Source organism: Perca flavescens, chromosome 12 (assembly GCF_004354835.1).
Source record: "Perca flavescens isolate YP-PL-M2 chromosome 12, PFLA_1.0, whole genome shotgun sequence".
In the NCBI taxonomy this organism is placed as follows: Eukaryota; Metazoa; Chordata; class Actinopteri; order Perciformes; family Percidae; genus Perca; species Perca flavescens.
This window is the reverse complement of record NC_041342.1, coordinates 3,503,859-3,516,496: the sequence shown is the minus strand read 5'-3', so window position 1 is coordinate 3,516,496 and position 12,638 is coordinate 3,503,859. Positions and strand designations below refer to the sequence as shown.

The 12,638-nt window shown below is 39.6% G+C and overlaps 2 long non-coding RNA genes across 2 annotated transcripts; both read right to left on the bottom strand.

Moving 5' to 3' along the window:
* LOC114565515 (uncharacterized) lies at positions 1–3,749 on the bottom strand. Its single transcript, XR_003693938.1, has 3 exons — positions 2,808–3,749; positions 2,376–2,581; positions 1–612 (listed from the first exon to the last, which is right to left on the bottom strand). It is a non-coding gene; the product is annotated as an uncharacterized LOC114565515 (long non-coding RNA).
* A 4,786-nt stretch (positions 3,750–8,535) lies between these two features.
* Positions 8,536–9,661, bottom strand: LOC114565841 (uncharacterized). The gene is made up of 3 exons (XR_003693984.1): positions 9,417–9,661; positions 8,952–9,097; positions 8,536–8,750 (listed from the first exon to the last, which is right to left on the bottom strand). It is a non-coding gene; the product is annotated as an uncharacterized LOC114565841 (long non-coding RNA).
* Positions 9,662–12,638: the final 2,977 nt, after the last annotated feature.

Here is a 12,638-nt window from a genome sequence, read left to right as displayed (position 1 = left end):
GATACACACAAGAGAATACGAGGAACAAATAGTTTTTGTCCGTAATGTTAACCAGCCGTCAGCCCTTAACGAACAACTTGCTAGTTAACCTTACTTGTGTGATCAATCTATACTTATCCACCACAAAAATAACACTGTTGATAATTGATGACTTGCATGTCCTGTTATCACATACTCTACATTTGTTTTTCTTCAACTGCCATATCTTGGTGTCATTTACCTCTCCTGCAACAGCGTATTGATGGGCATCTGTACTCATGAGATACTCCAGTGTATGAGGATGTATTACGTACAAGTTAATGTTAAATGTGCCAGGAAAAGTAAGTAAGCAATTTCTATATACATTTTAGAGTATCGTTCAATATGTTTGATGTTGAGATGGAAAAAAATGTGCAAGGTCCAGTGGAGGTGAGTTAAGCAGGAATGGTTCAGGAGGTTCTTTTCTTGACTGCCATGCAGGGCTGCGATGGAGAGCTGACAGTCAAGTGACACCTTTCAAAACAATGGATGACCCCGCAGCCTCCCCGGGAAAAGTTGAACTGGATCAGCACTGTTTCAGAGAATGTGATCTCCCTTACAGGAAGATGTAGATTGAGCGGATGAGGGGAGTCACTAGGGTACAGAGAGAAGATGACATTAGTGGAAGTGACAGACATTCAAAGTTCACTTCCGTACAAGCAACACAAAATATTGGTTATTCCATCCACTCAAACTTAGAAAATAGAGAAATCCCTGTTCTTTTGTTTCTGTTTCTGTCTGTATGGAGTATATAGAGTAGGACAGATCCCTGTGCCCCAGAGTACCTGTGACTGGCTGACTTTGAAACAAAGATAAATGAGCATACATGAAGAAAGATTATCTGTGCGTTTGTTTTCTTTGATCCTGTCACTGCCGTGCAGTCAATACACTGTCTAACATTTGGCGCTGTGTGGGCAACTTTCCATTATATCTTTCATAATTCAAACAATGCTCGGCTGGAAGTTTTCATTCTTTGATTTTCTTTTACTGCCTATTTTGTGTAAACAGCCGGTAGCGCATTTGCTGCTCGTGTTACAACCCAATGTGGAGACTGCAGTGCACACCTTTTTCTTAACTTAAGTCACACATTTTTTTGTAATTGCACAGAGTGACATCGCAATTAGATTAATCGTGCAGCCCTATTATGTACAGTATACTATTTGGTGTCCACCTGTTTTATGCAGAGGACACTTATCTCTCCCCTGGTGATTGCATGCCAGACCAGAACTGCAAACTGGACTTTTGTTTTGAATCTCATTTCCGACACACCTGCTCATGATAATGCAAGTTAACAACATCCCACTGCAGGGTCATTAAAAAAACGTCCCTGGCTGCATTTGCTGTATATTTAGGATCATCCTCCTCCTGCATTGTCCTAAAATTGGTAAGACTCCTTGAAAAAAAGGGTCTACATTAGCTTCACTGTTCACCCAGTATGTATTTCAACACACTAACACTATTGAAACCGAGTCAGAACTTGGTTTTAGTCAGTTTGAGTTTATGTTTCATTTCAAATCATATATGCCATTCATAACAACCTAAATTTGTCACTGTCTGAGTGATGGACTCTACTCTCTAATGTTACTTACCAGCTGTTAGTTTCCCCTGGCTGTCCACAGGTTACTAGTGCAGTAATAGGGTGAGTTTATACATGGTGGACCCACCAGTCAAATAGGGACACACTACATTTATTATATTTGTAACACCTGTCCCATGTAGCTATATGGTCTCTATAGAGTAGTAGTACTATGGGAAGGCGCCTGGGTTTTTTGTTTTTGTCTTTACTGGTACTAACTAATGCTTGTTAGCAATCTATGTTTCTCAATATTATTAAAATAACTGGCGGTGCCTCCAATATGAATTAGGTAAGTGTTGTGTTAACCTTGATTACTCTTTTAAATTGTATCTCAGAACAAAACCTCATGTACAAAATCTAAGACCCAAAAATTATACTTTAAATACTATAAACCCAGATATTGGAATTTATTTAGTTAAAGAACAAAAATAATAAACACATGTATGGTGTATTAGAAACATTAACACAAGTGAGGCCAGTATAAATAACTCCCTATTTTTTATGACACCCAAAATAATATGTTACGTCAATACAGCTATCAGAGTATACTATAAATTGTTACCTCTGCTTAGGTTTCAATAAAATAAATGCATAAATCCTTTTGACATGTAAACCTGAATAGTTATCTGTGGGCCCACACTCACACATTCATACTCAGCAATCAAAATACAAACAAAAAAAACCCTGTTGGAGGCCTACAAATGTGACGGCCGTTTCACTTGTTTCACTTGTTTACACAACCAATAAAATAAAATGCACGTGCAATATACTCAGTACTCACGAATCCCAGTCAAGGGGATATGTGAAAAAGGCGAACTTGGCGATGGCAGCAGGCAGAGCACCGGGTAAACCACAGTAGGAAGATCAGCAGAACAGAAAACAGCAGCGACAGTCTACATCACACCAGCAGGATGGAAGATCGCTCTCTGTGTGGTCCAAAGGAGTTTCCCCGATCCTCTCTCTTTTACACTCACAAATGTCCGTCTCCTGAATCAAATAAATTAACTGAGCAAGCAGGTCCATCCACTATTTCACGGAGAATTATCGGTAGCTTGTCTCAATTATTTCACATGCAAAGCTAACAGTAGGCTACGAAAACAATGCTAATCGCAATTGTGCTATCGCTAACGGCTATTCACAGTTAGTGACACAATAGATACTACAACACTTAATTACAGCATATATAATCACACACATGCACATGTATATTTACCTCTTGTCGATTCCAATACGCCAAAACACAGCAGAACTGGTTGTCAGCCTCAGTAATGGATAACAATGTCCTTCTACAACCTACTAAACCTCACACAGTCCGTTCACTTAGCGTCTCTGACTCTGTCTCTCTGACTGGATCTCTGCAGGTTACAGCTAAGCCCCGCCCCTCTACCTGGGATTGTAATTACATTGGCTGATAGGTCATGACCTTCCAACAAAAGTACAGAAAGACGATGATTGACATATTAGGCTGCTATCATGTTAAACTGTGTGGCAGATTACCCTTACACGTGCTGAATCATGTACACTTCACTCAAACCACAGTCAACTGCATCAACTTAAAACTTTGATCTTTTAAAAACTGTAAATGTAAATCTTACCTTTTAAACGTTTTATTAATGTTAACCATTTTAACATATGGCATTAACTTATATTTTCTTCACCATATTTATATATTTGTATTGCATTAAAATAATTTCAATAAATATCTAAATGAAATGTATCCAGGGCTACATATTATTTAGAACACTTCTTAACTTTGCGTCTGTATGCACAAACACTTTGATGGTAATATACATATTGTGAACACAAAAACCACACTAGAGCAAGTCAAAACGCGTCTACTCCTTTATGACTGAAGAGGGACCAGTTAACTAACTTTGTAGAAAGTTCACACAGACTAGGAGCAAAATATCCAGAAGAGCTGCAAAACAAGTAGCCTAATAATAATTTTTTTTAAAATGTGTAGTGTGGCACTGTAGTTACTCACTGACAGATAGGCCCAGAGTCTAGGTTTGAAGGAGATCTAGAACTAGGACTCAGGAATAACAGACCAAGGGGTGAATTTGAACTTATTTAAGAAGACAATAAGTAGTATTAGACAATTTAAACACATCAATTTGGTACCAAACCACACAGAAATTTAAAATACACACGCACACACACACACACACACACACACACACACACACAGGGAGGTGCACTGCAGACGGAGCAAAAGATACCGCGCCAGAAAAGCGCACAAGTGTGGCTACAGTTTTCAAAAACGCAGACAGCGTTTGCTGCAATGTAAAGGAGCTTGACAGTGGCTGGCTGTTGGCTGGCTAGGGGCTAACGGTAACAAGCTATTGCTACATGTCCAGGGCTGTGTTGTCTGCTCTCATCCCGAATGAAGTCTCTTTGCGCTGGGGGAGTGAAGCAGACCGACCGGGGTGTGGTAGCTGGCTAAATTAGCATTAGATTAGTCGTCTAACTATAGGCTAATGTTAACGTTACTGGTGAACTCGTTCGTGGGTTAGCACAGTGTTGCTTTTATCCGTGGTCAAAACAATCATACTACTAATAACTTTATGAGCGTGTTGAACAATGTTGTAACCCTATAATGTTATCCACCAAGCAATAGCATTAATGTTAACTACTTGTCAACCTGCACATTGTAGTAACGTTAAGCTGGATAGATATTGATATATATCAATAAATAAGATCTCTGCTGTATTACTGTGTTGCAAAGTGGCATGTAATTAATCACAAAATGATGCCTTGTGGCAGAAAAAGCAGTATTACGGTTACCAGTATTTTTTTCTGTGGCATTGTATGATTTACAATTACTCTCGAACGTATCATCTGGGTGCCAGTGTTTTGACGGAAGTTGCAAGTAACTAGAGCAGGGGTGTCAAACTCAACTTCACTAAGGGCCTAACTGGAAAAAGAGAATCACAACAAGGGCCATACATATATAGTTTATTGACATGCTTTTATTTACAGGGTGTCTACAGGTAAACTTCTAAATTAAATTTAAGACCAAAGTTACGATGGAAATACAAATCTTAAGTGGAAATATACAGTAATCTTTCAAAGTACACACACTGATGTCTGTTCAACATAAACAGTATGATAAAATAATAATCGTTTGAGTTTAAGAACATTGACTAAATGTGTGTAATGCAAAAGGATAACAAAAAAAATTAATTGCTGTCCTAAATTATATTATTACAATATTTTCAGAACATTTAGGTCCCATGAACAATATAAATAAAATTCAAGTAAATATAAAAAAAATACTGGTAATTTTGAAAAAAAAAAAAAAATAACATAAATAAATAAATGACAATTCCAGCTGCTTTTAAAATGCAAAGACATTTACATAATATAATTAGTGTGTGTGTGTGTTGTGGCAGAGAGAGAGAAACCCAGATGGATGGGTTGCAGTTTGTGGAGGACTCGTTGTGGACAGAGAGTAGACAGCAGAGTGTGTAAGAGTGTTTTGCGGAGGTGTGTGGGAATAAGTGTGTGTGTGTGTGTGTTTGTGTTCTCATGTCTCTGTGACTGATTAATAAGTAATTACAAATTTAGCCACGTATCTGGTCTTGTCTTTTCCACAAGCTATTCCACCGCTCTGATCCCCACTGTCCCAAGTTTGAAATTCTTCCGACACATAACGCAGTTCGCTTCATAAGCGTTTCCAGGCACCGACCTTAATGAAGAATACTCGTTCTTTTCAAGGCATTTGTAATTAGTGGGAATGCTGATTCAGCAGCATTCCAACTATTGTTATTCTGTTCTTTATTATTATTATTCTGTATGTTTTTTGGTCGTCCGTAACTTCCGCATACGTTCAGCTATTAAAACCATTCAACTTTTAAAATGTTCAGCTCTTTCAGCAGATAATGGGAATTCTTCAATTTGTTTTCTACTATTTATACTTTTTTAAATATTAAGCTTAGTTTACAAGAACGCTTGTAATACTGACACAGGATCCGGAACCACTTGTTGGTTGATTCTTTAGAGGCAGGCTGCAACCGACTACAAACCAGCGCAAAAACTGCATGCCGCCCCCTACTGTATCCGAGGGTGAAACATTAACTTAACAACAGTGTTACTTCATAAATGGTTTATCTATTCATATATATCATATATAATCGTTTACGTATAATATTATTACATTATTCTTTACATTTTAGTTCACAGGCTACCATTTATATATAAGCTACTGAGAATGAAACATATGCTGTGTTTGTATTACCAGATTGATGTCACCTGTATTCATAAAATTGTATTTTTTGTGTCTGTATTTTCAGAATGGCATTACTGAAAACGTTCAACTCTCCAACGAAACCCTCTGAGAGGAGGCCCAGTGTGACCATAAAGGTCATTTCAATGAAAGAGTCCACCAGAGTCCATAATTGGGAATTTGTGGATGGGGGGTGCAAGAGCCCTGTCCAGCAATAGAAATACTGCTGCTGCCGTATAGGATGGCAGCACAGTAATACAATTTATATTATTTGAGGGGTTGGCTAATCAAATAAAAGAGGGAAATACTTATGTCATTAAAAATTATGGAATGAGCAGGGTGGGAAGCAATAAAGCAATGCTTTCGCAGAGAAATACTGCAATTTATAATTGTCCAGCAATAGAAGTGCCTACCCATTTAGAGCCGGAGGCCAAATTGATGCTGTCACCACCGTCCGAGGATGTCAAAATTGCTGACCTGCAGCCAGGGATGCATCAGCTGGTGACAGTGGAGGGATGCATCACTGTAGTAAGTTTCTGGAGATTTTTTGTACTCCCAAACAAACTTAAACCTTTGCATACTGTCAGCTAACACACATTGCACTGACTTTATATACAATCTTATATATAGCAGCCCATACTGCACGACAATGAAATAAGATTGAAACAAAATAATACATGGAGGACCGCACACGCTCAGTTAGAAAAACTATATTTCTAAATACTCAAATAACTTTTTAATTATCTCCAACTTTCTGTCATATTTGCTGAAACTGACCCTATGTTCCAGTAGAACTACACAAAGCAGGTAACCACCTACAACCTGTAGTGTGATTTGCAAAAATCCACTGCTCCCAGTTCAGATGCACCAATCAGGGCCAGGGGGGTGGTGTCTAACTGCGTGTCAATCACTGCTCATGCACACACATTCATTCTCCCTTGTGGGGAGAGGGGCTTGGGAGACCGTTTTGGGCTTTAGCGGAAAGGTGGGAGGGACTGAGAAGTTGTCGATGTTCAAATTTTTTGGCTATATCCTGGATCTTCACAATCCTACCTACGGCACCTTTAACAAAAAAGTTAGTGTTTTTAATTTGTGTTTGAAAAACCAATCTAATCTCAGGTAAGAGGTAACTTTCTGTAGTTAGAATATGCCGATTTGATTTTCTGTGCAGCACTTCTGTTCTACTTAATTTACATGATATTTTTGTCTTGACTTACATGTAACGATGAACAGGCATTTGTGCTGAAATTACTAATTGTTTGGTATTTCATTAATCATTTTAACCACAATTAAGTTGCAGTTTCTTGTGTGAGTTTTTCCTTTTGATATCAGTGAATTAACTCGGACAAAAAAATAGAACTTTGAAGGCATCACTTGGGACTTTGGCAGCTTGCAGTGGTCATTTTATTGATATATTTTTTGTATCTTTATGGATTAAATGATCAATGAAAGACGAATCAACAGACTAACTGGTCTTGAAAATAACGAATTTCTTTGTTTCACTGTGGTAATTGCCATTGTGCTTATGACTTGTGGTACTGATGACAGTTTATTTTTGACTGACAAATAAAATTACCACATTCAATGTTTCCATGCTCCGTGTGCATGTATTCGCAGTAAAGGCCCTTTAAACATGAGAGCTTGAATTAAAAAAAAGAATTGACGTCTGCTTCCTGCACTGAAATAATCAATGAGGAACATATTGACCTCAGCAGCGACCCACATCCTGTTGTTAGTCAACTACAACCGTATAATCCAGAGTGTGACAACCAGCATGTTAGTTATACAGAGTTTAATTGAAAAATTTTCAACTTCAAAAAGACGCTGTCCGAGCTGCAAAAAAGAAGTCAGCGGTGGCGCTTAAAAAAAGAGCTCAGGACTTTTTGGAAAATACGGTTTACTCCATAGGATTATAATGTTAAACAGACGCTGGCAGCTTAAAAAAAGACACCAAGTGTGAACAGCCTAACACTGCACATGGCAAAGAGCAGTTAGTCAGGGTTTGATGAAGTGGAGACATATTTTCTTGAAACCTGATTGAGTACGGTTGAGTACATGAATTGTTTTTATCTTTCTTAGAGAGATTTGGCTAGAGGATAATTGATGATGTGAGAGGAGCTTGAAGAGGCCCTGAGGAAACCGTCAGAGGATTAAGAGGCAGGACTTTGTCACAACTTTTTTACAGTAGAGGAGAACTCCTGAACACACATGTATTAGCAGGCTAGAAGGACTGCAGCTTCTGGGATTGCCGTAGAAACAGCTGCTGTGTGGGAGGATTTCCACAAACAGCACATGACTGAGGAGCGTGAGGCAGGGCTATGTCCATGCTGACCTCGGCTGCAGGAATAGTCAGCCAGTGGAATGAAAACTTGCCGGCACAGGTCACTGAGGTATTGCACGTTGGCAAAGCAATCCAACCTTACATAGCAACCCTCAGCATGCACACGTACATTGGTAATTGGTCATATATTTGAATTGTTATCACTTATATTTTTTGAGATAGAAAAGTAGTCAATTGTTGAATAGATCACATTAAGGGAGCAGCAAGTATAATTTAACATGCCCTATAGAGATTACCACTTGTGCTAAGGTATTAGCAACCACCTGAACACAAAACAAAACCCAAACAACCTAAATGTGACATTTGATTTGTCAACCTTTTTCCAGACCTTATGTCTCAGATTCTGAACCCAAACGCAGACCAAGACAAGGTAGGTGGTGGTAAAAAAGGTCAGTATTTATTGATGACCAAAATATATTTGAAAAGGTAATGCCAGGCGTGTAGACAGGTGAGTCCGGGTGATGGAATGCTGATAGTGGTGACGAATGTGTTGGGAGGTGAGTACTGGTGAACAGGAGTCTTGATGGAACGACGAAGTTGATGGTTCTGGTTACCAGACCGGGGGGGAAGGGAATTCCAGGGGGAAGGTACTGAAGAAAGAGGAACAGGAAACAAGCATAAACGAACGAAGCAAACAGCGACTGACTAGAATTTTATTACCATTTTAACATTTTTTTACTAACATTTTATACTATGTATATTGTGTTATATATATGTGTTATATGGACCTGTGTCTGCAATAAAGTTTATATTTTTTATTTTTAGCAAACAATTTAAGCTGCATAACATACTAGTGTTGCTAACGATCCGGCAGGGCCTGGATGATGGTGGTAGTGATGATGATCAGGAACAGGTGTGTAGATTGCTGACGAGGATCCGGTTGAGAGGAGGTTCTGGTGATCCTGGAATTTTCCGCCTTGCACTCGTTTCCCAGCAACTGGAACGGGGTACAGTCAAGAACGTAAAACAAAAAACACAAAAACAAGCGCCGGTCGTGGAGCTCCGCGGGCTGCCGATATCTCTGTGCCCGAGTAGCAGTGCTTTGGCTGTAGCCTACTTCCACCCAATATAGTCCCAAGTCAATATCAGGCCACAAGAAGTAATTATGTTTTGTTTTTGTTGTTGTTGTTGGGTCACTTTTACTCACGGCATGCTAACGGCAACAAAGGATTACATTCACTGCGCTAAGCTAAGCTAGCGGCGGCACCGCCGGACTAAGACAATGCATGCACTGAGACAAAAATGTGTTTGCCTACCTATATAAATATAGAGGACGATCTGGCAGGGCCTGGATGATGGTGGTAGTGATGATGATCAGGAACAGGTGTGTAGATTGCTGACGAGGATCCGGTTGAGAGAAGGTTCTGGTGATCCTGGAATTTTCCGCCTTGCACTCGTTGCTGGGCAACCAGAACGGGGGACAGTCAGGAACGTAAAACACAAAACACAAAAACAAACCAGACGGACAGGGAAAACATGCTCAAGGGAATGGGTTCGTAAGTTCATTTAAACAGACGAGACTAAATATGTTTTTTTCCATGACTAAGATGAGACAATGACGAGACTGTGCCAATGTCCAAAAACGCTGACTAAGATGAAATTAACATGCATTATTGTTGACGAAAATGTTTTGCATAAAATAAAAACTAAGATAAAATCTCTCTTAATTTTCATCTACAATCGTCTCTACTTTTTCATCGTGAGATAGAATATTCAGCTGTTATGCCTTCAAAATATTCCGAATGAGTTTGTGCTGTTGCTGCCTGCCTGTGGCTGCAACACGAAACTACATGGAGCAAGATCACAACACCCATAGACAGTAGCGAATACCATAGATTTCTGCCAGAGCAACTATCATAATAATAATAGTAGAGGTAGGCAATATGGCTAAAAGATCACAGTAAAAGTGACCCAACAACAACAAAAACAAAACCTAATTACTTATTGCGGCCTGCGTATTCACAACGAGTAAAAATATCAATGCAGATTAAGACTAGACAATTTCCTAGGTAGATATTAACTTGGGACTATATTGGGTGGAAGTAGGCTACAGCCGAAGCACTGATACTCGGGCACAGAGATATTGGCATCCCACAGAGCTCCACGAGAAAGTCACTGTTTCTGGGTTTCTGGACAACCAAATGCAGCTGCCCTGACTGAGCTCCAGGCAAGCAGCCCGCGGGGCTCTGCGTCCGGTGCAAAGTCACTGTTTCTGGGTTACTGGACGGGCAGCGGCCCGCCGAGCCCCGCGGAGCTCAGTCAGTGCAGCGGCATTTGGTAGTCCAGTAACCCTAGAAAGGATGACTTTGCGCCGGTTGTGGAGCTCCGCGGGCTGCCGATATCTCTGTGCCCGAGTAGCAGTGCTCTGGCTGTAGCCTACTTCCACCCAATATAGTCCCAAGTCAATATCAGGCCAGAAGAAGTAATTAGGTTTTGTTTTTGTTGTTGTTGGGTCACTTTTATTCATGGCATGCTAACGGCAACAAAGGATTACATTCACTGCGCTAAGCTAAGCTGGCGGCGGCACCGCCGGACTAAGACAATGCATGCACTGAGACAAAAATGTGTTTACCCACCTATATAAATATAGAGGACGATCTGGCAGGGCCTGGATGATGGTGGTAGTGATGATGATCAGGAACAGGTGTGTAGATTGCTGACGAGGATCCGGTTGAGAGGAAGTTCTGGTGATCCTGGAATTTTCTGGCTTGCACTCATTGCTCAGCAACCGGAACGGGGTACAGTCAGGAACGTAAAACACAAAACACAAAAACAAACCAGACGGACAGGGAAAACATGCTCAAGGGAATGGGTTCGTAAGTTCATTTCGTCAGACGAGACAAGACTAAATATGTTCGTCAACGACCTTTTTTTCCATGACTAAGACAATGACGAGACTGTGACAATGTCCAAAAACGCTGACTAAAACGAAATTAACATGCAAAGAATTACTACATTCATTGCGCTAAGCTAAGCTAGCAGCGGCACCGCCGGACTAAGACAATGCATACACTGAGACAAAAATGCGTTTGCCCACCTATATAAATACAGAGGAGACGGTGAATATCTCTATTTCAACAAACGGTGGTGTATTCCTTTAAGAAGCCTCGTAAAGAGTTCTGTACTCGACATTCAGAACATTAATTAGCAACAAACTAATGTTTACTTACTTTAAATCCTGGCCTATAGCTAATGGAGTAAATAGTGTTCTGAGTAGGGTTGAGTATCGAAACCTGGTGTTTTTAAAGCACTCCATGGTCAAGCCCCTCCGTATATTTCCGATCGCCTGTCTACTTACTCTGCCGCCAGGGCACTCAGGTCCACAACCCAACAACTCCTCGTCATCCCCCTGACACCCCTAAAAACCAGAGGGGACCGAGCCTTCTCTGTAGTAGCCCCCAAACTCTGGAATTCCCTCCCACCCCATATCAAATCATGTAATACAATTGATAGTTTTAAATCAAATCTGAAGACACTTTTTTTTAAGATTCAAAGCTATGAACTGAACTGAACTTTTTCTTATCTTATCTATGCCACTATTTAACACTAAACTTAACAGGAGGTTACGTTAGCCTAGTGTTAGCTAGAAGCTGGATTAAACAGGGTAGAAATGCTGTCAGCTAAACGGTGTAAAGTGTGACTGTATTTAACTGTAAAGGATTCCAACAGCGGGACGTCCCACAGTCACCATCTGCTGTTGTTGGAAAAACAACACAGACGCACTTCAAAGTTATTGTAAAATACTCTTTTCCTATCTAGTGGAAGTTCAGCAATTCACTGGTGAAATAAGTTATTGTTATAAGTTATTATTACATTATGAATAAATCATTTAATTTTGACCATATGGCCTTAGCAATAAACAAGCCATTCTTTAATCTCGCCAACAGTTGTTTTATGCTTTTTTTTCATATATATATGAAAAAATTCAACATATATATATATTGAGTTTTCTTTTGACTAAAACTAGATTAAAATGAGCTCGATGGTGTTTTAAGCCCCCAACGTCTCCTTCCAGACAGCGCTGCGATCGTTGACTTCAAAGCACCTAACCCTAACCATAATCATAACTATAACCATTACCTAATCCTAGTGCCTTCCTTTTGCAGCGCTGCCTGGAAGGAGACATTGGGAGCTTAAAACATCGATAAACCTAAAAGCGACAAGACTTTTAGTTGACTAAAACTTCACTAAGATACCTTGAGTTCTCTTTTGACTAAAACTAGACGAAAATGATGAGACTTTTATTGGACTAAAACTTGACTAACAAAAAAAGATATGTAAATGACTAAATATGACTAAAACTGACAAGGATATTTGGCAAGACTAAGACTAAATAAAAAAATAGGTGACAGAATTAACACTAGTTCTTTTGGGATGTATCCCTAATTGATCCTTAGTTTCATCCAAACCTTAACCGTAGGAGTGGAAAATGCTCATGTCAATAATTTTTTTTCCCCAATTATTGAAATGTTCTCTTT